This window comes from Catharus ustulatus, chromosome 3, assembly GCF_009819885.2.
Source record: "Catharus ustulatus isolate bCatUst1 chromosome 3, bCatUst1.pri.v2, whole genome shotgun sequence".
Lineage (NCBI taxonomy): Eukaryota > Metazoa > Chordata > Aves > Passeriformes > Turdidae > Catharus > Catharus ustulatus.
In genome coordinates, this window is record NC_046223.1 from 56,278,320 (window position 1) to 56,299,733 (window position 21,414).

The 21,414-nt window shown below is 38.6% G+C and overlaps 1 long non-coding RNA gene across 2 annotated transcripts; it reads left to right on the top strand.

Moving 5' to 3' along the window:
• Positions 1–876: 876 nt before the first annotated feature.
• On the top strand, positions 877–6,209 carry LOC116994713. Of its 2 annotated transcripts, XR_004417556.1 has the most exons (4): positions 877–937; positions 1,071–1,331; positions 3,331–3,395; positions 6,140–6,209. It is a non-coding gene; the product is annotated as an uncharacterized LOC116994713 (long non-coding RNA). The 2 variants fall into 2 exon arrangements; XR_004417557.1 differs by lacking the exon at positions 3,331–3,395 and having other exon boundaries at positions 6,140–6,194.
• The last annotated feature ends 15,205 nt before the right edge of the window (positions 6,210–21,414 follow it).

Below are 21,414 nucleotides of genomic sequence, written 5' to 3' on the forward strand. Positions count from 1 at the left end.
CCATTTAAAGAGCTGTTGTGTGTATGTGCATACGGGTGTGAGTGTGTGTACGCATTTAGAAGGATGCTTTACTAAATGAATTGCATCTCCTAGAGAGACACCTGGGGATACTGTGTAGTTGCCTCCCACTGGTATGCCCAGTTACATCCATATTTATAAACAACTTTATCCTCAGAACAGGAGCCGTTAAATCGCTATCCCTGAGGCTGCTCTGGCTGTGGGAGATAAACGTGAGTGTATCTATGTATTTTTATGTCTAAGGATTGTAAGCCAGCATAGAGAGTTAAAAAGGGCAAAAGTTCAAAGCAGGATATGATTGAATGGACGGATGGTAGGAAACAGAATCAGATGAGAGTACAGCACCTTGTGTGGAAGGAAGTCTGCTCGTTAGCAATGCAGAGATGCTCTAGCCAAGAGTCAGGCGGGTGTCTCTGAGGAGCAACATTTGAGAAGTCTACAGGCACAGGATGCTTGTGAATAGCAGGAAGATGACTGAGGGACCACAAAGCAGCTCTGGAAGTTTTGAGTTGTTTCAAAAGATTGCATTTTCCTCTGCATGAATGTGCTAATGTGACTTGAGTAGGGAGTAATGCAGCTTGTAAAGTAAAACTGAGGTTTTCCATCTGCTTTTGTTTTTACACAATGTCCATCTTGTATTGTATTAAAATCTTGATGTTTAGCTGATTCATTTTTAATCTTCTATTTCGCTGGGATCTGTCTTAGAGATTCAGAGTTACATGGAAGAACATTGGTTTCTATTGGGGGACATTGTTCATTCCCATCATGATACAATAATACTATACCCCCTTTCTGTTGCTTAAAGTTAGTGTGGGTTTATTTCAGTTAATTTATATTTGTGTTACCTCTCTGGCTCAGCTGCAGTGCTTATGGAAGGCATTTGCTACATGGTTTTGGAGATGGAAAGTTGCTTTGGCAGGTGAGTTGAATGGCCAGAAGCCATATGCAAACACTGAAATACATTTATATGGTTTAGATGGAACATTCAGATACCCCAGAAAATTATTTTGTTTGGTTTTCTTACCTCATTTTTTGTATATTTCTGGCTGCAGTGACAGCTCAAGGTGATCAATGTTCAATGCATAGAGCAAGATCTGCCTGATTCTAGAGATGGTCATGCAAAATGATCCAGAGAGAGGCATTCTGTTTGTAGAACGCTGTTTACAGCACCTGCTTTGAAGTCCAGTGCTCAGTGCTGCCTCCATCCCAGTCTTTACTGGTAAGATCGGCCTTCAGGATCCCAGGCCCAAGGCCAGTGGGAAAATCTGGAGTGAAGAAGACTGACCTGCTTGGTGGATAAAGAACAGTTTAGGGTATGTAAACAAACTGAACATTCTCAAGTGTAGAGGCTCTTCGCGGTTGCACTCCTAAGTCCTACTATATTGCCAAGCTGCGGCAATTGAGAAAGTTTCCTGAAAACTGGAGGTCAGTGAATGCCCCTCCTTTGCTCATGAAAGGCAAGAGTCTGGGAAACCTACAGGCTGGTCAGCCTCATCTTGATTTCTGACATAGTGGTGGAGCAACTAATCTTGGGAACCATTTCCGGCATGTGAAGGACAAGGAAGTGATCACGAGCAGGCACCACAGAATGACGAATGAAAAGTCATTCTTAACCAGCCCTGATAGTCTGCTACAAAGCCTGAGGGAGACAAGCCACTGATGGTGCAGCCCAGGGGTTAATACTGGGGTCGATACTGGGGTCAGTGCCATTTAACATCTTCATTAATGATGTGGCCAATAGTACAGAGTGCAGCCTCAGTTAGTTTGCTGATGATATAAAACTGGGAAGAGTTACTGATACAGTGGGTGGCTGTGCTGCCATTCAGAGTTATCTCAACAGGTTGGAGAAAAGAGAAACCCATGGAGTTCCACAAAGGCAAATGCAAAATCCTGCTGGGGAGGAATCATCCCATGCAACACTTCAGGCTGGAGGTTAACTCTCTTAAAAGCAGCTTTTCTGAGAAAGACCTGGGGCTCTGGGGTACAGCACGCTGTCCATGAGCCAGCAGTCTGCCCTTCTGATAAAAAGGCCAGTGGTATCCTAGAGTGCATTAGGAAAAGCACTGCCATGAGCTTGAGAGGGGTGATTCTTCCCCTCTACTCAGCCCCACATCTGGACTCCTGGGTCCCTTTCAGATGGATCCATACTCTGAAGTTCTCAGACCTTACACTGTTCTTTTGTTGGGAGAGTGATGGTCGTATTGGCTCCAGCTTAGCCACAGGGTGTGTTTTATGGCAAGAAAAGTTCGGTCTTCATGCCTGTTCATACACGACTTCTTGTCTGAGCCCAGCCTCCAAAAGCATCTGCCTACACCTTAATACTACAATAACTTTTGGTGGCACAAGATTTCTGATTTTCATGAGAAGGAGTCTTATGAATGAGCCTGATGAAATGCTGGTTAGATGATGAAGATTAGTAATGAAATTGCATTTGTGCAAGAAAACCCCTGCTATGATCTGGAGTGATTTGTGAAATGTTTGTTCCCCTTCTTAATATGATCCCTACATTATGGTCCTTCTCTAGAATGCATGAGGAAAACTTAATGTCTAATTTACTGTAAGGCAAATAAGTGAAATCCATAGTTCTTAAACAAAGGGATACTTGCAGGACACAAGAGCTGAAGTGTACGAAAAGCAAAGAATAAACTTAAGGGCATTACAGACCTATTTTGTACAGACAGCAGCTGTGTCCTAGTTCATTTTTTCATTTTTAAGATCATACAGAAAAGCTTGTTCTTTTAAAAAATAATTATTTATTTTTAACCATGGAGAAATGGGTACAGTAGCAACATGCCTGCAGGATGAAGCCCCACATTATTCTACTCTTTATCATAAACCCTTTATTCCTTTGTGACCTCCTTGAGTTCACAGGGACTGTAAGGGGTAAAGAGTAGTTGTCTGACTTCGTAGAAAGGCTGAAATAGGATGTGTAAATTTAATACTTACTGTAGGGCAATGACCATTTATTTTGGATTCATGCTACTATTATAGTTCTATTCAGACCAAGAAAGGACATACAGTGCTAGGCCTGTGGTATGATTTAAAAAAATAATAAAATTAAGCTATTAAAAGAGAGAATCCTGGGATGATTTAAGAAATCGAAACCACTCAGGGCAAAGTAGATAGCTGACCCAAACTGAGACAAATCTGAGAGTGTTTATAGGGCAAACTCATCTCTGAAACAATTCCTTTCCCTTTAGTAGAACCACAGTAGGTATAAATGTGACCTCTATGGGTCACCATGTTATAAAAGAGGGATCTTCCAAGTCTCAAAATAAAGTATTATTAATTTTAGAACTGTTGGTTACACAGAGCAGGAACTGGCCATATATTGTGATGACTGGCTCATCTGGAATGCATGCTACAAATTGTGCAAGGTAGGTTATTGGAAGTAATGTAAGTGGGGTTTTTAAAAAACTGATTTCCCTAAAAAACACCCCTATAGAAACACTCTGAGTGTATTATCTCAGAGGACGTTGTTTCCTGATAACTTTTAAATCTATTGAGCTACTTTCAAAAAAATTTGACAAATAACGTGAAGAAGTGAGCTTATTCAATTTTGTGAAAATTGAAAGAGATTCCTCTTACTATCTTTAACTGTCCAAAGACCAGAAATCTGACTGTTTATTAGAATAACAGACAACCTGGCCAAGAACGGGATTTAATTCATTGTTTCTTTCATTTCTCATCTCTTTTCCTTTTTCACAAGGGATATCCCTACGAAAGCAACGAATTATTCTTAACTATCTGTAAGCACATGTTATGCTCCTAATAAAAAGTCACACATAACCTTGTGTTCATAACAACTGGGCATAGACTTCATCTCTGGTACATTTTGCCACCCTAGCAAACATTGCCCAAGTGAGTACAAGGCTGAGATATATGAGAATTGAAAACTTTATCTGTTGTCCAGTTGTATCTTCCAGTCTGTAGAACATGTCATTAAACATTATACAAATGTATACAGGAATGAAGAGAAATTGAGGTGTTGGGCTAGGCAGAAAGCCAGAGATGAGAACCAGAATGCAAATCCTGATCACTAATCTGAACTGCATCTTTTAGTCCTATAAGACACATTTTCTTAGCTCTAGTGTATTGCTCTTGAGAAACAGCTGATGTCAGAAGACTATCTGTAAAAAGACTATCTTTCCTTTCTTTTTCACCCCCCCTGCTGTTGAAATAATTTCCTTTCTTAGCTGGTTAACCTTTCCTACTCATTTCTATTTTCATGTAATTTCTTATTATAGTTTCAAGTTAATCACAAATCTATTGAGAGACTTCTCTTTAATCTAGCAGCCTTCGTTTACTTTCTGTGTCATTTAAAACTGTTGTGCTACGGTTAAGAGTGTCCAATTACATTCACTGCAGGAGAAAAAAACAAGTGATCAGCAGCCTACGATTTCAGCTGAAGATATCATCAAATGGGAAAACAAATTAGGTGCCTAAAAATAAAATTAAGGATTCACATGCCAGATTCACTTGTACTCAGTAATACAAAATGACTGATCGGATAACTGTTAACCTTTTCTCTCCAAATAAGAAAAATAAAAGCACTGATCAGGTCTAAACCAGAGGACAGGCACCCTTGTGGAGTCTGCATGAATGATATATTTTAGAGCATCCGCCACTCCAGTTTGTTAAACCTCATTGTGCACTTGCTGCATGCTGTCACATAACAAAACACCAGAGGTTCCTGACTCACTAAATAGATTCATATACTAATACAGAAATTACTGATGCCCCCCCACATCTATATGGTCTAGGCAAGAAACTGGTGAAAACAGGGATATAACACAAACTGACTGGTAAGTTATGCCCACATTTACTTTCTTTCTTCCTCCTTCCATCCCTCATTTTCTTTCTTCCTCCCACTCTCCTGTCCTTATTTCCTCCCTCCCTTTCTTCCTTCCCTTCCTTTCTCTTGCACTCCCTCTCCTAATAGGGATCTACTAAATAAAACTTTGAAACAAATCTAATTTCGCTCATCCAGCAGTGAATGGGTCCATATGTTGATCAGTGCTCTGGAAGCTTCTCAGTTAGGAAAAACATGTTTCCTGCACAGTCATAGTTTCAAGTGCAGACTTGGACACATAATGTTTACTGATGTTTTCCTACATTTCTAAAACACACAGAAAGTTGTAAACACCAGTTCCAGCACACACATTTTTGCTGCACCCTGGCACTGCCTCTCATAAAGCATCTGCCTCAGAACCTTCCAATAACCACTCCGTGAATGATCTTTAGCAGCAAGGTTCCTCTTTCCTGAGGAGGTCAATAGATTATTAAAGCACTAGGCAACTAAAACAAGTAATTCTACAGGTAGACAGACAACAAATAAAAGTCTCTGCCTAGTTATCCAAATAATTAAATTTCTACTAGTATTATCAGAGTAGATGTCCCATTCAAAAATACTTGATAGAATGGATTTTACCGAAAATCAGCTATTTATAGCTGAACTTCAGAAATCATTCAAACTCTCCAAAAAGGCCAGCAACCACATACTCCTCAGGATAACTCCATGTCCTCCAACAGGTAAAACCAGGAAGAAATATGAAGCATGTTGTCAAATATCAGTACTTTTAATTTTGCACTTCAAATGTAAGTATAGTAATTTTCAGGCACCAAATTGATTAAAATTGTAAACTACAATTCAGGGCTTGAAATTCAGCACATAATAGAGGCTAAACTCAGTTTCATTGCCCAAGCTACATCTTCCAAAATCATAAAAAGCAAACAAACCCAGCAACATAATTGAGCCTTTAAAGTGGAAATCTGTCCTCAATTCAAAAATTATAAAAGGTCAATCTGTTTCAGGTCTTTGTGGCTTAAAATTCTCCTGGACAAACAAAAGATAGGTTGCTGGTCTGTGCACATATGCGCTTGTGTTTCTTTCTTTGACATGGCCATACCCCAGTTCTGAGCTTTCAGCACATAAATCACTGTTTGCCAGCACTTACATGAAGGTGTTAATAAAGGGGTCTTGATGACTCACTGCACAATGGCAACAACTGTAGTATTTCACAGGCAGGACCGCAGCTGCTCCCCACCTACCCTTGAATTGCCTCAATATATCCTGTCTGGGTGGATGTTATTGACTTGCCTCATTTGTCTGTCCTAACAGGGTCTCTTTGGAGAAGGAAATGGGGGAACCAAGACCAGTCATTCTGAAATTGCCCTTTCAAGATTCAAAGGTAAGTGCTCCAAATGCTCATTCATTGCAAGTCCCTCTATGTTATCCATCAGGCAGTGTATGCACCTCCCAGTTTTGTAGCTGGTCAGTGACCTGCACAGGAGCAGGAAGTAGCAGGGGCAAGCCATTTTCCATCAACACAGCAAGGTGGTGGGGGCTGCAAAAAAGTGAATGGGACTGGGCAGATGGAGGAGAGGCTCCAGGAAGCATTTCCCTATTGTGATACTTGGCTTTTGGGGGACACTGGCAACCCTTGAACAGCTGGTTTGCTGTACTTGTTCAGGTGCCTTGTATGTATATATGTTGTACTCACACATACACATATTGCAGTTTACTAAACCCTTGCTTGTGGTAAACAAACAGGAGATAAATCCAAATGCACAAGAACCCTGACCATTTACACATCATCTGATTTCATGAAGCAAGGATTTGTTTATTTATCTTTTCTAATCACTCATTAGGAGAGAGTGAAATAGGAGGAAGGCAAAATTACAGCCTTTTCAAGATAATGTATAGGATGTTGTGTAGAACTGTTTCTTACCTCTTTCTGCACAGAAGAAAGCATGTCACTGTACAAGGAAACTGTGCTTGGTTATCCTAAATTGCTGGAGCACTATATTCTGAGCATTCCACTTCTCCTCTGAAGCAGAAGTTAAATCAGGCTTATTCATGCCCAGTTGTAATAATATAGCCTGATAATGCAACATTTGCTTCTGGCCCCAGATTACTGTTTTCATCACCCAGATACTTGCTCCTTTGCTGTGTATGCTCACACAGACCTCACAATTAAAGTCTTTTAAACATTTGTGCATTTTTCAATACCTTGATATTCTTAACATTAAGATTGGCTTTTCATTGATCCCTACAAGCTGGAGCCAAAGAATTCTTGATAAGACTCCTGTGACTCCTGCCTAGCCTAATAAATGTGGGCTATGAGGCAATGCAATCTGCTGAAACACTGGAACACATTTTAAACAGTCGTCATGGTGTAAATATTCCTAAATAGAAGTCCATGGTAATCTAATACAATACTGTGATCTGCAATATGGTAATTACAACTGTGACTTGACTCATTAATTTTGGTAACAGTTGTTAAGCAGCTCATTAGGTGGGTATCGAACAGCAGACGTCAATCTGGGGAGCCTCTCAAAACCTTCCAATATTTTTCTTTTCACAGCAAGCAGCATAGTAAAGGAAAGAGGAGGCTGGACTTTGGGACTTCTGAGCTCTCAAATTCTGGGTACTTTGTGATCTTGACAAATGCTGTGCTTGCTTTGTGAGCCAGAATTAGGCAAAGATATGGCAGTGTAACACATTTCAACTGCTGGGCTTGAAAAATTCCCCTTGGTTGCTCAAATTGCTTTTATTTCAGCAGACCCTCCATTTTCTACATACAAACAGTGGGGATAACAGGGTATATCCCTTTATAAGACTGCACAGAACTGGTCTGTGTTTTCACTTTCTCATTTCATATCACACTTGATGTTCTAAAAGAAATATTCTTGGTGCTTATTTGAATTAATTCACCTAAAGTATATCAGTTGGAAATAAACAAGCAAATATCTGTATGTTGGTTATGGTGAACAAGATCACAAAATTCATAAACATGAAAATTAAGCTGTCAATGGCAAGCACATGAGGTATAACATCTTGAACATGTGCTTTAATCTCCCTGTTTCTGCATATTTCATCAATTTTCTGTTGGGCGCTTAAAGAAATGGTCTGACAACCTCTAAGACTGACCACAAATGGACAGTGCAACTCTGCACAGAGGTAATTAGATTTGACTTCAAGTATTTAGCTTTTCCTTGAGCAGATTACTCAAGGGAATTTGAATAGACTCTTCTGAAGCTGACTGACTACAAATAGCAATGCCAATATCCAGATGCAAGCCAACATTCAGCCACATTGTCCATGGATTTGCACATAGTTTAATCTTTGAACTTAATGAAGCCTGAAAGTTGTCAAACTTGTCTGCTCCTCCCTTCTACAAAACCTGTCCAGTCAGGCACAAAAGTGGCAAAATCACTATCAGACTCTACATACAGTATGGAAGGAAAAGCTGACGTTAGTAAAACCTCCCAGTCCAACCCCACAATGCTTTGGTAAGAATAGAGGCAGAAGCTCAGCATCTAAAATATCTCCTGGCCAGTATATCACAGGTAGCTTTCTGTTGGTACATTTCCCCTCCTGTCTGCAGCCATGAGTGTGTCAGTCTCTAGAAAACAAGAACCATCATGCTGTAGTTTGGTTTTCAGAGCTGTACTGGGAGATAGTTTCTCCGCTGTGAAAGCTTTATCTGCCTTCTTATTATTAGTCTTCTTTCCTGTGGTTGTAAAATCTTATGCATTTCTTTCTCCACATTATCAGCTCAAGAGATATTATGACTGATGTATAAACACTTCCTTGGTAAGTAAATGATAATTTTCTGATATGTAGACCAATTAAACCAATGGTGCAATATAACTGCCTTTCAGACATTTAAGTATTTTTGTCCCCTGAGTGACTGAGTAGATTGAGTGGTGCTTTTCACCCACTTTTGTCTTTTCCTCTCCTTTAATCATCCTTATTTCATACTTGGTAAACAATGATCCTGAATAACACCATAGAGGCCATATTACTAGAAGAAGCACTACTAGTGGCAGCATTTGACTGACAAAGGTATGATTATGCCAGACTTAAGTTTAACTTGGAGATGAGAGATGCAAACTCCTTACTGTGAATCTGTCCAAGATGTGGTCTGCTCAGTCTTTGCAAACTGGGCCTAAAAGGCTTCAGTCCCTCACTGAATCAGCTGGAGAGTACAACCACATAGGGTAGTTTAGATGGTTTGGTGGTTTTTTTATTATTCCTGACATACTTTCTATTATTCAGCCACATATGGAATAAGACTTTTAAAAACCTTTTCTCCCTCCTGTCCTACTCCCTCTCTCCCACCCCAAATACAATCTGACTGTTGTTGAAGACAAGCCTTCTCTCTTGGCTCACCTTCAGGCAGGCACATAATTTTTTGTCTCTATCTTGCTGAGTGTCTGTCTATTTTCAAGCCTTACTGGCAAAATTCTCCTCCTCCACTCTTTAAATTTAATTCTGAAAAATAAATTTTAGTAGGATACTGGTTATATGAAATATGCTGCAGGTTAGTTCCACCTCCTCTAATGTGAGCTATCAAAAATTGATTGTCTATTCTAACTTAGCTGTCCAAGTTCCTTCTGTAGTCAGTGGAGAGACAAATTATTTAGCTCATCCTAAATAAGTATTAGAGGACAAACTTCAAGTTATATATGGACTGGATAATACTGTGCAGAATTCTATTCCCTCTGACTTAATTGTATAACCAAGGTCCCTATACACCTCAAAGTCAGTTTGGATCTAAATTCTGACAGCCCATCTGGTTTCTCAGTGCACAAGCAATCTTGAATTGTGTGAAGGAAGTTTTATTTGATGCCAAACTCAGCCAGCCTTTCTTATGTGGAATAAGCAATTTATTTTAACTCTAGTTGCTATTTTTTATTCATCCCTGAAAAGAGAAACTGCTGGATTTTGTAAGCGCTCCAACAAACAGTTGTCCAAAGTCCTGTAGGAGTGACACCACAGTTCAAGTGATAGCAGAAAGGCAAACACTTGATTGATCCTCGGAAGTGTTACTAACACTCACTTCCCTGTCTACCTCTTTCCACATCATTCACTGTCACATATTTTTACAGCAAGAGCCCTTTTGCTCCTCCAGCTCTGTTGTGTGCCTTCTCTTTGCTGCATGAACTGTTTCCCAGAAGTGGGAATTGAAAAGAAAAAACGCTTTGCTAGAACTTCAGTTCTTATGGTTGCTCACTCCCTGAAAAAAAAAGCTGCCCTAAATAGAAGTTCTGTTTAGCTTTTAGGCAAACATAAAACCCCACAAATCTGAACAAAGTTCTTCTGCTCAAAGAGGCAGACTATTTCAAGCCTGGACAGACACAAAGCTGTTGACTCTTGTTTGAAGTTGGGCCAGTCTGTCATGGTTTAGTACTGGTGGCACTTTTGGTCCATGACTGGAGGCTGCTGGGTTGGATGGAGTGAGCCCTGGTGGCAGCTGCTAAATGTCTCACAGCATCAGAAAGGCAGAGACAGGGAAGAGGGAGAATGATGCAAGTCCTTAGAAGTGTTTGTTTTGCCTGAAATCTCTCATTTAATGTTTGTGTTCCTCTCCAATGAGGTGGATAACTGTGCACTGGGTGAAGAAAACTGCCTAAGCATTTTTTTCCTCTTTTACTGAACTCAGTCCCCCAAAGTATGTTCTATAGCACTTTTTATTTTGGAATTTCATTTTCTCCCATTCTTTATTTCCTATGAAATCCTCTATGAGCTACAGCGCTTTTTCTCATCTTCAGATTTGGTTGCACCCCAGAGGCAAATTTTCTGAAAAATGTTTCTATCCATCAATAAGTTACCGGAGAAGTTATAAGAAGAAAAAAAAATTAGGAATAAATTCTGCTTTGAGGAAACAGATTTTGTCAGTTATTCCTTGTTTTAAATAGTTCCAAAATATAGAAATTCTAATAAGCTGCTTCTTCATATAAAGAAAAATTGCCATACACTGTAAAGCAGTTGAATTAGTTCATAAACTGGGTATGCTGTGTGTGGTTACTCAGTTACGACCCACTAGATACAATCAATAATTCTGCCCTATCATTGTACCATAACAATATTGCCTAGGCATAAAGGGCTTACAAAATCCACATCTATTATGAGCTACTGTCTCAGTTTTTCTATTGCAATTCCTCACAATCTACTTTTTTATGTGTGTCAAGCCTCATCTGTGGGGGAAGAATAATTTAGAAGATCAGTAATGGGATATGGTACATTTCACCTCCAGGTCACTTGTTTGAATCTAACCCTGAACCAGTAGTGATTGAAAATCATTGCCATCTGATTGCTTTCTTTTGCTGGCCTAATGGATATGAACCGTTGGTCCTAGACTACAGCATAGAGGACGTGTGTCCACATCTAAAATCTTCCTTTGGAATGCAGTTAGCCTCTTTACACTCCCAGCAGAGAGAGGACTGGTGATAGTGAATGAATTGCCTTACCCTCATGACCTGGAGTAACATTTTCAGGTAAGTGAGATATTCTGGTAGAGTTATGGAGAAACTTTTATTGCCTACATGATACTCTGCTGAGAGATAGCAAGCCAAGCCTCCAAGTCAGATCGTATCCTGCATTTTTTCAATGCTTAACTTTCCAAAGGAGGTAAAATATTTTAAGAGTGACTCAACCCTATATAATTTTGGGCATTAATTTGTTTGTTTTGTAATGCAGGTCCTCACATTTCAGAACAAAGCAATGTGCAATACCAATGCAGGAGGAAAAAACAATGAAAAACTAGAGCTGTACTGCTGCCCTCCAGGAGCCAGTAAGAATAATGTCTTAGATTATAAGAAAGGGCAGCAGCAATATCACCCGTGCAAAGTACAAGTAACAACTTCTGGCTCCTTTATCACTGACTTTTTTTTTCTTTTTTTTTTTTTTTTCCTTTTTTTTTTTGCCAATTTAAGATCAAGATCTTAGAAAGAATTACATTCTGTCTTAGGAGAAACTGACAGAAACACATTTTCAATTACCAGTGGGTGACAACAGAACAACAATGTTGGTTCTTTTTTAAACAAGGTTATTTCTTGGTTTACAGAGGTGACTATTTATAAATGACTGAACAAGATTCTCTTACAAATGATCTTATTTTTTAAAAAAGAAATGCCCTCATTTGAGGAATGGAGATGTTCAATTTATATCATATACTCTCTTTTAAGGGGCAAGGGGTCTTTGTGCACAGAATAGTTTCAATTGATCTGTTCTTTAAATAAAATCTGGCTGTGTGATAGGGTCTTTTCTGCCAGCTTTTTGCATGGACACTGCATCCTGCCAGACTTCTGTGACCCCCATCTGGGTTCTGTCCTGTGTGAACTGGGTCCTAAAAAAAAGTGTGGTATGGTCTGTAAATCACCACCTCTTTGAAGGTAGAACAATGCTTTACTATGCAACCACGGGAATCAGCAGGGACGTAAACTCGCTTACAGATAACACACATTAGTGTGCTATCGTTAAGGAGAATAAAGAAATGTTGCAGTTTTTCTTTGCACTGAAATGTATGCTTTCAGTGAGCTAAGCAGGGGGGAAGAAAGGTAGTAGCTCTTGTTTCTATGCGATTATAATGAAGAAAGAAATGTTACACTGTTCCTGCTTAAATATTTATCTTATTTGAGCTTTGTCAATATAAAAGACCAGAATAGTACAAGAAGATGACCTGGAACAAGCACTTTCTGATGGCTAAGCACAGTTCAGCAGTGTTGGAAATGAATACATTTCACAGATGCAGGAGTCAGAAAATGATCCAAGCACAGGGCAGCCTGACTCCCACATAATGGGGCAGTTTGTGAGGTTGTAAAACAGGTGATGTAAAAATGACACCAGTAAAACAGCCCTTGGTATGTAAAGGCGCCACATAATCACGGCAGGCAGTGTGGTACCTGGGAGCTGGAAGCTGGGTTGCAGTAAAGTAGCAAAGAAGAGCCCACAACAGATGCATTCTAATTTGACATATGTTGATACAATCCTAAACCTGGCTGGCATCAATACTGAAGCTGTATCCATTTATGTTGGGATGATAGCCCTGACAAATGCTAGGCCTTTCTGGTGCCTGTTTAGTGAATGTTTACAAATCTGGAAGTGCCATGGTCATGCATGTATGCTCTGAAGCCCCAAATAGAGGGGATGACAGTCCCGTTGAAATCTCTGGGCAATAACAGAAGGTTGGAAGGAGTGATCTGATGCTGAAGTCTGCCATTGAACACCCAGCCTGGGAGATCAGGTGTGATGAAAGATTTGGTGTTGATGGAGGACTTTAAATACCCAAGCATCTTTTAGAAAGCTGGTAGGGTGACAAACAGCCTGTCAAGCAGTTCCTACCCTACCTTCAAAGAACTTAACAAAAATGCATTGCAGGAAGGCAGCTTGTGTGAGAACAGTTGTGAAGTAACAGAGGGCACAATTCTTAGGAATAAAAAGTGAGAGAAAGAAGAATAAACCTTAAAGACTACAGAAGAAACATGACCTTGACAAAAACAACCTATGAATAAAAAAGGGGTCTCCCTGGGGACAATAAGCTCGAAATGTGAAAAAGATCTCATTCTGAAGAAGAATAAACAGTGCCTCATATTCTGTCCAAGTAGGCAATGGGAAATAAGTTTCAATTACATAAAATTTTAAAATATGTGAAGACAGTTAGACCCTCAAATGGATTGCTTAGGGAGGATGTGGGATTTCCCTCCTGGCATAGCTTCCAGGGACAGGTTAGACAAAGCATTATGAACAGTTCAAGTACAGCTGGTATTGCATGGGAGTCATGGAGTGGGGAAAGCTTCCCAATGATGAGGAAATTCAGTCTTCTTCTTAGAAGAAAGATGAAATTTGAGATTACTTAAACACTAGCCTTCAAGGGAAAAAAAAAATGTTTTGACATTAAAGGTTTCTAAAAATCTCCCAACTTCCTCACTGTTCAAGATGAAAATTTTACCTATATAAAATAATGCAAAACTTATTTTTTCTTTCTGGTTCATTTAACTATTTCAAAAACATCTAATTGGGTTAAATATCTTTCCCACATAAGCAGTTTTTGCCTCAAAGCTTTTTTACACATCTCTCATATATTAGTCATTTCTGAAGAGTAGTTTTTATTTTCTGTCTTGCTCTTTCTTATACAACAGATATGTTTTAAATTGGTCTAGCACAACAAATTCTGAAGTTGAGCAGCTTATAAATTGTCACTGCTCTTTCAGCAATGGGGGAACATTTTAAATTTTGGTAAGAAAAAATGCTTTGCCTCCACTGAATCTGAGAAATGTAAAGAAACCGAGTTTTAGATTTTTGTTAATAGGAATAAATATTAACATTTAACATGTAATTGAATATTATGCACTACAACTGGTCTGTAGAGATTTTCCTGGTTTGGACAAAACAAACTTTGCAATTATCAGAAATAGGAAGAATGATAAATAAAATAAACAACCCTAAAATTTCCCTTCTTTATGAACAATAATGTCAAATCCCAAAAAGGCTAAAAGGTGAAATTTACTCCATGGCCTCTCCAGGATTTATTCTATTGCTGAATTATGCTTTCTGCCCAAAAACCCACCTCCCAAATCTCAGATAAAATAGAAACTACCATCAGTGAAAGAAAATCTCAGTTAAAATCCATGACCTTAATACTGTCAGCAGACAAATCTGTGCCAGTTACACTTTTTTTCCCCCTGCAAGATCTATTCCTGAAGGGCTGAGATGTTTCAATTTTTCTCTGAACTGATAATTTTCAGCTCAATTTATATGTATACCTCCTCCCCATAGCCATTATGCTTACTGTTGAGCTTGAGAGGACATGAAACATTTTTCCTGGCACCTGCAATAGTCCTGGGATTCCTCTTTAAAGCCAAAATTATATATTCACAGTAGGAGGAGTGGTTCAGATAATCATGGGTCCAGAGGCCTGGACTACTACTTAGGCTGGAAATACAAGAAGATTAGTTTTTTTCCAGTGCTGTTTCTCTAATCTTGTTTCTGGACTATGATGGAAAAAAGCACATGAGAAATATTTTACAGTGAGGTGGAAGAGTCTAGGGGAGATAATGGATTTAGTACATATTCTAGAAAAGACCTTATTTTAGGTTTAGTTTCATACAACAGTGAAAACTTATGTCTGAATGAAGTTGGTTGCCTCTTTTTCAAACTGTTGAAAGTCACACAAAATCTATTGCCAGTAACTTGTAGATATTGCCCTGTGTCTAAATATCTCCCATCATATTTATTCAATATATTTTACTATATGGAAGCTAAACATGTGTTTACAGCACATTTTTTTGTGAAGCAGTTTGCAGAGAATGATTGTGGTGTTTTTGTTGCTGTGTTGCTTGGGTTTTGTTTCTTTTTTTTTTGGCAGGGGGAGGTAGAGAGGTAGGAAAGGGCTTGTTTCTGTGGGGAAAGGAGACTAAACCAGAATAGCTGCATTGGCTGCATTTCAATTAGAAGATACAGTACATTATTTACATGTAGTGATGGGTTGACCTTGGTCATCTGCCAGCCATCCTCTCAGCCACTTTCTTGCTCTCTCTCATCAAGAAGATGGAGGAGAAAATTATGGAAAGTCTCCTGACTTGAGATAAAGACAGGTAATTTATCAATTACCATCACAGGCAAAATGGAATTGACTTGGAGAAAGTATCACTACATGTCTATTGGGTGTAGGCGGCCAAGTGTTGATGATGGGGAACTGTATCTAGGACAGTGTAGCCCTGAAGACCCTCTCCATGCTCCCTCTGCCTTCCCATTCCCAAAACCTGGCCAGCCTCATCCATCACACATGCACTGACAAAGTGTCCCCTGGCAGACGTACTGGAAGCAGACATACACTAAAGCTCCTTGAACCCAAATTATATTTTATGGACTTGATGTTTTTTGACCTCATGGCCAAGGAGTGGCAAAACATGGGTCAGCATGATGCTGTGTTATTTAATTCACTCTATTGGGGCATCTTAGGTTTTCTTCCTCTTTTTTTAAATATTTCTGCCACTGAAATATGCATGAAAATATGATGGTGAGATGTAACAAATGAGCAATGACAAAGGATCAGTTGATGCAAACAGCATAGGGCAGGCAGAGAAGACAGGGGAGATACAGGGGAATGACCAGGCTGGCAGGCTGCATCATGGCCATGAAAAATAGAAATATGCCATTTAAGTGAAATTGAGGCTTCTTCTCATATTGTTTTGGTAGACATCACTTACGTGATTTCTTTCAGCAGCTCAACTGGCTTAAACATCTACTTCAAACTTTCTGTAACTCCAAACCTGCAGTCTGAAGTTTCCACCAGTGCAATGTAGCCACTAAATCAGACCTTATTTTCTCCAGATGTTGAGCATCTGTCATTCTTAATTAAAGGAACGGGAGTTAGCGCTGTGGAAAAGCATGCGCTTTTAAAGGTGACTTACAGTGGGATGGAAAACTGGAATTTTGCCCTCTCTTTTTCTTCGTGATGTGAAAGGAAAGCTAGAAAACTTTCTCCTTTTGAGCTTGAGTTTATTTTATTTAAGTGATGTGCTTAGAAATATCAGGAATATAAAATCAGGTATTTCCTGGTTTTGCTAGGTGACTCTTTGGAGGCTTCATCTCCACATATTATTTATTTGTCCTGAGGTACAGCTGAGCAGGGATCAGTGCTGCACTGCACATATGTGATTTGTGCAGCATCTGGCAGAATCTTTATTTGCTCTTAAAAGCTCTGTGGGCTTTAAATCTTAAACAAAGAAGTGTTTTCTCACAAGTTTTTTTAGATAGAGCTTTTGAATTAGTGTGTTTGATTTAATAAAGGGAAACAAAATTCCTTCTCCATTTCATCAGTGTGGGCAGAAAATATTTTGGCTTGGCCTTACATGGTTAACCTGGGAAACATTCAGTATATCATTGTTTATAGTTAAAATATGTTTTGTATAAATGTTTTTAGAATTGTGAACATTAAAGACATTCAAATATTTGGTTTACATTAATGAACTTTCTCTAAATAGAAGGTAGTAATCAACAATGGAAAAGATACTTTAATTTCCTTCAACCTCAATAAAACAACTAAACATTTTGGACAATATACTTAGATTGATTGGAATATTTCAATTCCCATTACTTTTTAAAGGTTTTTTTGCTGCCATAACAAGATAGCTTCCCTTCCACTCTCTTGGCACTTCTGGCTACTCTGAAAGACTTAATTGTGCAGAGACAAGCTAACTTTTTCAGCTGAGTCAGAGGCACCCATAAAATCTGAGCAGTTTGTATCAGATGGGGAAAATGTAAACAGGCTCAATCACGCATGAAAACTTTCTCACAGTATGAAAACATAGAATATAATTTGAGAGTTTCAGAAGTGCAAAAACTTGTATTGTTTGCATGGTGAGACCAGGGTTAATAAAAGAGGTGCTGAAGCAGAAAGCTGGCTTCCACAGACACGAGGAGCAGAGCATGAAGGTTTTTTCACTGAGCAAGTATTAATCAAGCATCTTTGACAGTTTAAAAAGACACTTCTTGCAAGGAAGTGTTAGTATCTTTTCATCTGTAAGGAAAAGATGATCCACAAAATCACTAAGGCAACTTCACTGGCCTTGTATGCTCAGCTGCTCTTGATTTCATAGGAAAACAAAAGCATGGAAGAAAAGACAGAACTGACTTTTGTAGATAAATATATGGACTAATGTTTTACTTTTGCTCTGGTTTAAGAATGGAGTGGAAGGATGTACTAGATTATTTTGTACTATGATATTTTAAACAGTAGCCAGAAGCTTTAAACAGATTAGTGCAGCACAGAGTTCATTTTCCAAACTTGGTCTTTTATCTTACAGACTGGAAAACTTTGTTAAACTGAATGATTTCATTTTTCTTCTTGCTTTGGACCACATGTAATTGTAATGAGAATGAATCCTGATAAATGTAGCATTAGAATGGTGTAGTGAAGTTCCAAAATCCAAGAGGTTTTGTATGTAGCTGATATGCTTCCTATTAACATCATCAATTCTGATCCTTCATTCCTGCAAGCATATGTTCTGTAGTTTCTTTTTGATCAGCATTTGAGTTGGAAACAATCTGCCCACTTTGTCAGGGGCTCTTTAGATATTATAAGAGGATATAAAGACCCCTTTATATCTTACTTCTCCTCAATTTGCTCAGGATCCTTTTATCTTAAAGGATTATCTTAAAAATGCCTATTTTGTTAAAATAGCTTAGTGTCAGTTTTTGAATAACCTATGTTTAAAGAACATTACAGCTTTTCACGTATCTTTTCACTTTAAAAAACAAGCAGGCAGGAAAATATTAGGAGTTGTGGCATTTAGTCTAGTTAGGTGTGACTAAACCTCAAACTAACAATGAGTTTTAACATGTTGTGTGTGATTTACAGAAAATAAAATTAAACTCTGATGGATCTTCTTCACACTGACGTAAAAAAAAAAAAAAAAAAGCGCAAAAACAAAACCACAGCTTTACTGAGAAAAAAATGGAGTGTGAGCTGAAAACTACAGCTTTTTTGATTTTCAAGATAAAAAGTAGAACTGAATAGGGAAATTGGCTCTTCCAAGACCTCCTCTTTGTATGAAAGGGAGCGATATTAGCGGGGCTTTAAGGATTTCACATTCAGTTGTTAAGCAGCTGTTCAAGGTACACCACAGTGAAGCACATTGATCATTAGAGAAATGCAGATTATAGAAATGCACAGATTTTCAAAGAAACCATGAAAATGAAAATCTTCTTCTAAATTCAAAAGCTCCAAAGCTCCCAACTCTGGGGTATTGAGGTAATAAATACTACCCAGCAAGTCCTAGAAGACAGTGTGACCAAGGGAATGATGTTAAGGGTTCTGTAGGATTGGATCTCTTGCTTGCACACTTTCCTGGTGAGCTCTCTTTCACAGTCTGCAATCAGGAACTTCCTCTTGCCTTGCTGGAAGGAACACTCTTTTCCATTTTTAACCTTGTTTATTTTTAACAAATTAATTCAACATACCTGACAAATTGTCATGCTTTTTAATTTCCCTCGAGTTAACATAAGGTAATGTAGACAAAGGCTTTTACTTTTTGAGATCCAGGCAAACTTGGGGGCCTGCTAGAAGGGATTTGAGATCTGGTGATGTCAGCCGTCAGGATGTAGGGGACAAACATGCCCTCTTAGGAGTTCCCTGTGTCCTTAGAAATGAGACCTGAAGTGATGGGAGAACCTGTGGCTTCAGAAGCAACATATTCTTGTGCAGATGGTATACTTAAACAGGAACACTTAAAAATATTGGTGGCAGATTGAATTTTCCTTCATCTCTTGTGCCTTTTGGCAAGTCACTGAAGTTGTAAAGGTGATCATTATTTAAGGATGTGTGCTCCCCTTAAGCACACAGGTTTTCTTGCTCAGTGAAAGTCAGGATGTTTTTTCCAGAAGCCTTGAGGTTGTATTAATTTATGGAACAAAAGCAAAGAACTGGTATCATTTTCTTCAGTGAAAAAGATCCAAGGAGTTAATCAGAGAGGAGCTTTTTGCATTATTGACAAAGCAGAATTGTCCCTTATTGGTCCACATTCTGAAGCAACTGGTTCTGACTTGGTGTCTCCAGCACTGCAGCTTTCCAGAGGAAAAGAAAGTTTCTCTGCAGTGGACAACACATGAAATGAGCCAGTGGGGGTGGAAGTTTCGTCCCAACTCCCTGATTAGGTATTGGCGACTTAGTTGAGTATGGAGCTTTAATAGAGCTCTCACAACTGGTAGAGGACTATTTTGGCATGAGCTGCATCCTACAAAAACTCGGTGTGAATTTTGCTTCAGGAATTACATTGCATTCTCGGACTAATCATGTAATGTTTCTTGAGAATACTTCTTTTCTCATAGTTTTCTAAACCAACAGGGGGCTTGAACAAAAAGCCTTTAATCATTAGCTATGTCTATATAGTTTAAAGAAACCTGTAATAGACAGTTTGAAACCATATTATGCAATTTTGTAAAAATCAGTGCTGGACACACTTATGAAATTTTAATCTAAACCCAATATTTGCTTAAACAGACTTCATGCTGATATCTTTTTAAGTATTTTCTTTGCAGGTCTTGTAATCCTTAGAAGACAGTGAAAAATTCATTTGATTCTGAACAAAATATCATGAGAATGTACCTTCTGTACAAGGAAATAAACAGCTAAATCAGAGTAATAAGTAAACTGAGCTATTCTACATAGATGAATGTAATCAGTTTATATCATTAAAAGTCAACTTATAGTACTGGAGAGGGAGACACAATATAATTTCATGTCAAGAAATGGTTGCACAAATTGTCCATTAAGTGCCTACAGGAATGCATTGACATTTTTCAGTTTAACCTGCATAACCTTGATAACAAGCCAGAAACAGTTAATTCCACTTCTGTGCCCTTTTTTATTAAAAAGACAAATGAACATGAGCAGAGAATACTCTAGTAATTTTACATACCCTAAAAAGGTTCCTTTTTCTCTATGAATGTAGAAATTCTGATCTTAGTACCTGTTATTTGTGTACCTATATAGTTTTATCCACTTCAGGCCAGCTTCTTGCAAGCCTTCACTTAATCATGTAGAAAATTAGGAGTAATTTTTATTCATTCTGAGGACCACAACCTTGAGTGTAATAAGGGAAATCATTGTCCTTTAGTTTTTTATTAAGAACACAGGTTATATCTGCTCTTCTTGATGACAGCACCCAAGGCCAAAGACAGAGAAGAAAAATCATACAAGTGAAATTGCATCTGTCTTATTTACAGTAGGAATATACTTTTTTCTTTTTTTTCTTTTTTTTTTTTTTTTTTTGTGAGAAGATTCTCCCTTTGACCAGGGGAAGCTTGAAAGATTTTTCAGTTTCCTGTTCTTTACAATTATTTTAGGCATGGATCCTAGCTACCTTTACTTGCTGCTAAAGGAATTCTACCTTGATAAAACATGCAAAAGATCAGCCTTGAAATTCAAAACCTAAACAGTTGAAAATAATCAGGGTATACTGACTTATGGCAGGTGCTTTCCCTGCACTGCTCTCACAGCAGACTCCTGCTTTTACATCATCTTGCCAGTGAAGATTTACCCTTCTTGCCCATTTATTCCTCCCCTGAGTGCTGGATTCAATGGAAATTAAAAAACTAAGTCTTCATTAGCAATTCTGCAAGAGCCTTTGATCAGATGTCTCATTTAGGGGAAGAAAGGAAGAGTGGAAGGAGAAGGCCACATGGTTATTGCTCCTTGTTACTGCTGGCTGTTCTCTCCAGCCTTCCTGTTTCCGATGCTGACATGTCAAAAATCTCTAGAGATGTCAGTGTTTTTAAAATGAATCCACAGTTTCACTTCTCCTGTGCGCCTTGATTCTTTAGATAAGAGCAAACTCTGCACTTCAATCTCTATCTAATTTTTGCTGGATACAGTGTGCTTGCATCCCTTCTTTAGACACAGAAAGTCTAGATGACTGATAGTTGTTAGTTCCTGTTATGCTAATATCTGCTCAATTATTATTACAGTTGTGCGGGAATGTGCACATGAACTTTGGTGGAGACACCAGCTCTGGCAGAGGCAATGATTCCTTCACCCACCATCTCAGTCTCTGTGTGATTTGGGTTAGCAACAGCTACCTACCCCTGAAATGGATAGGTCCAGT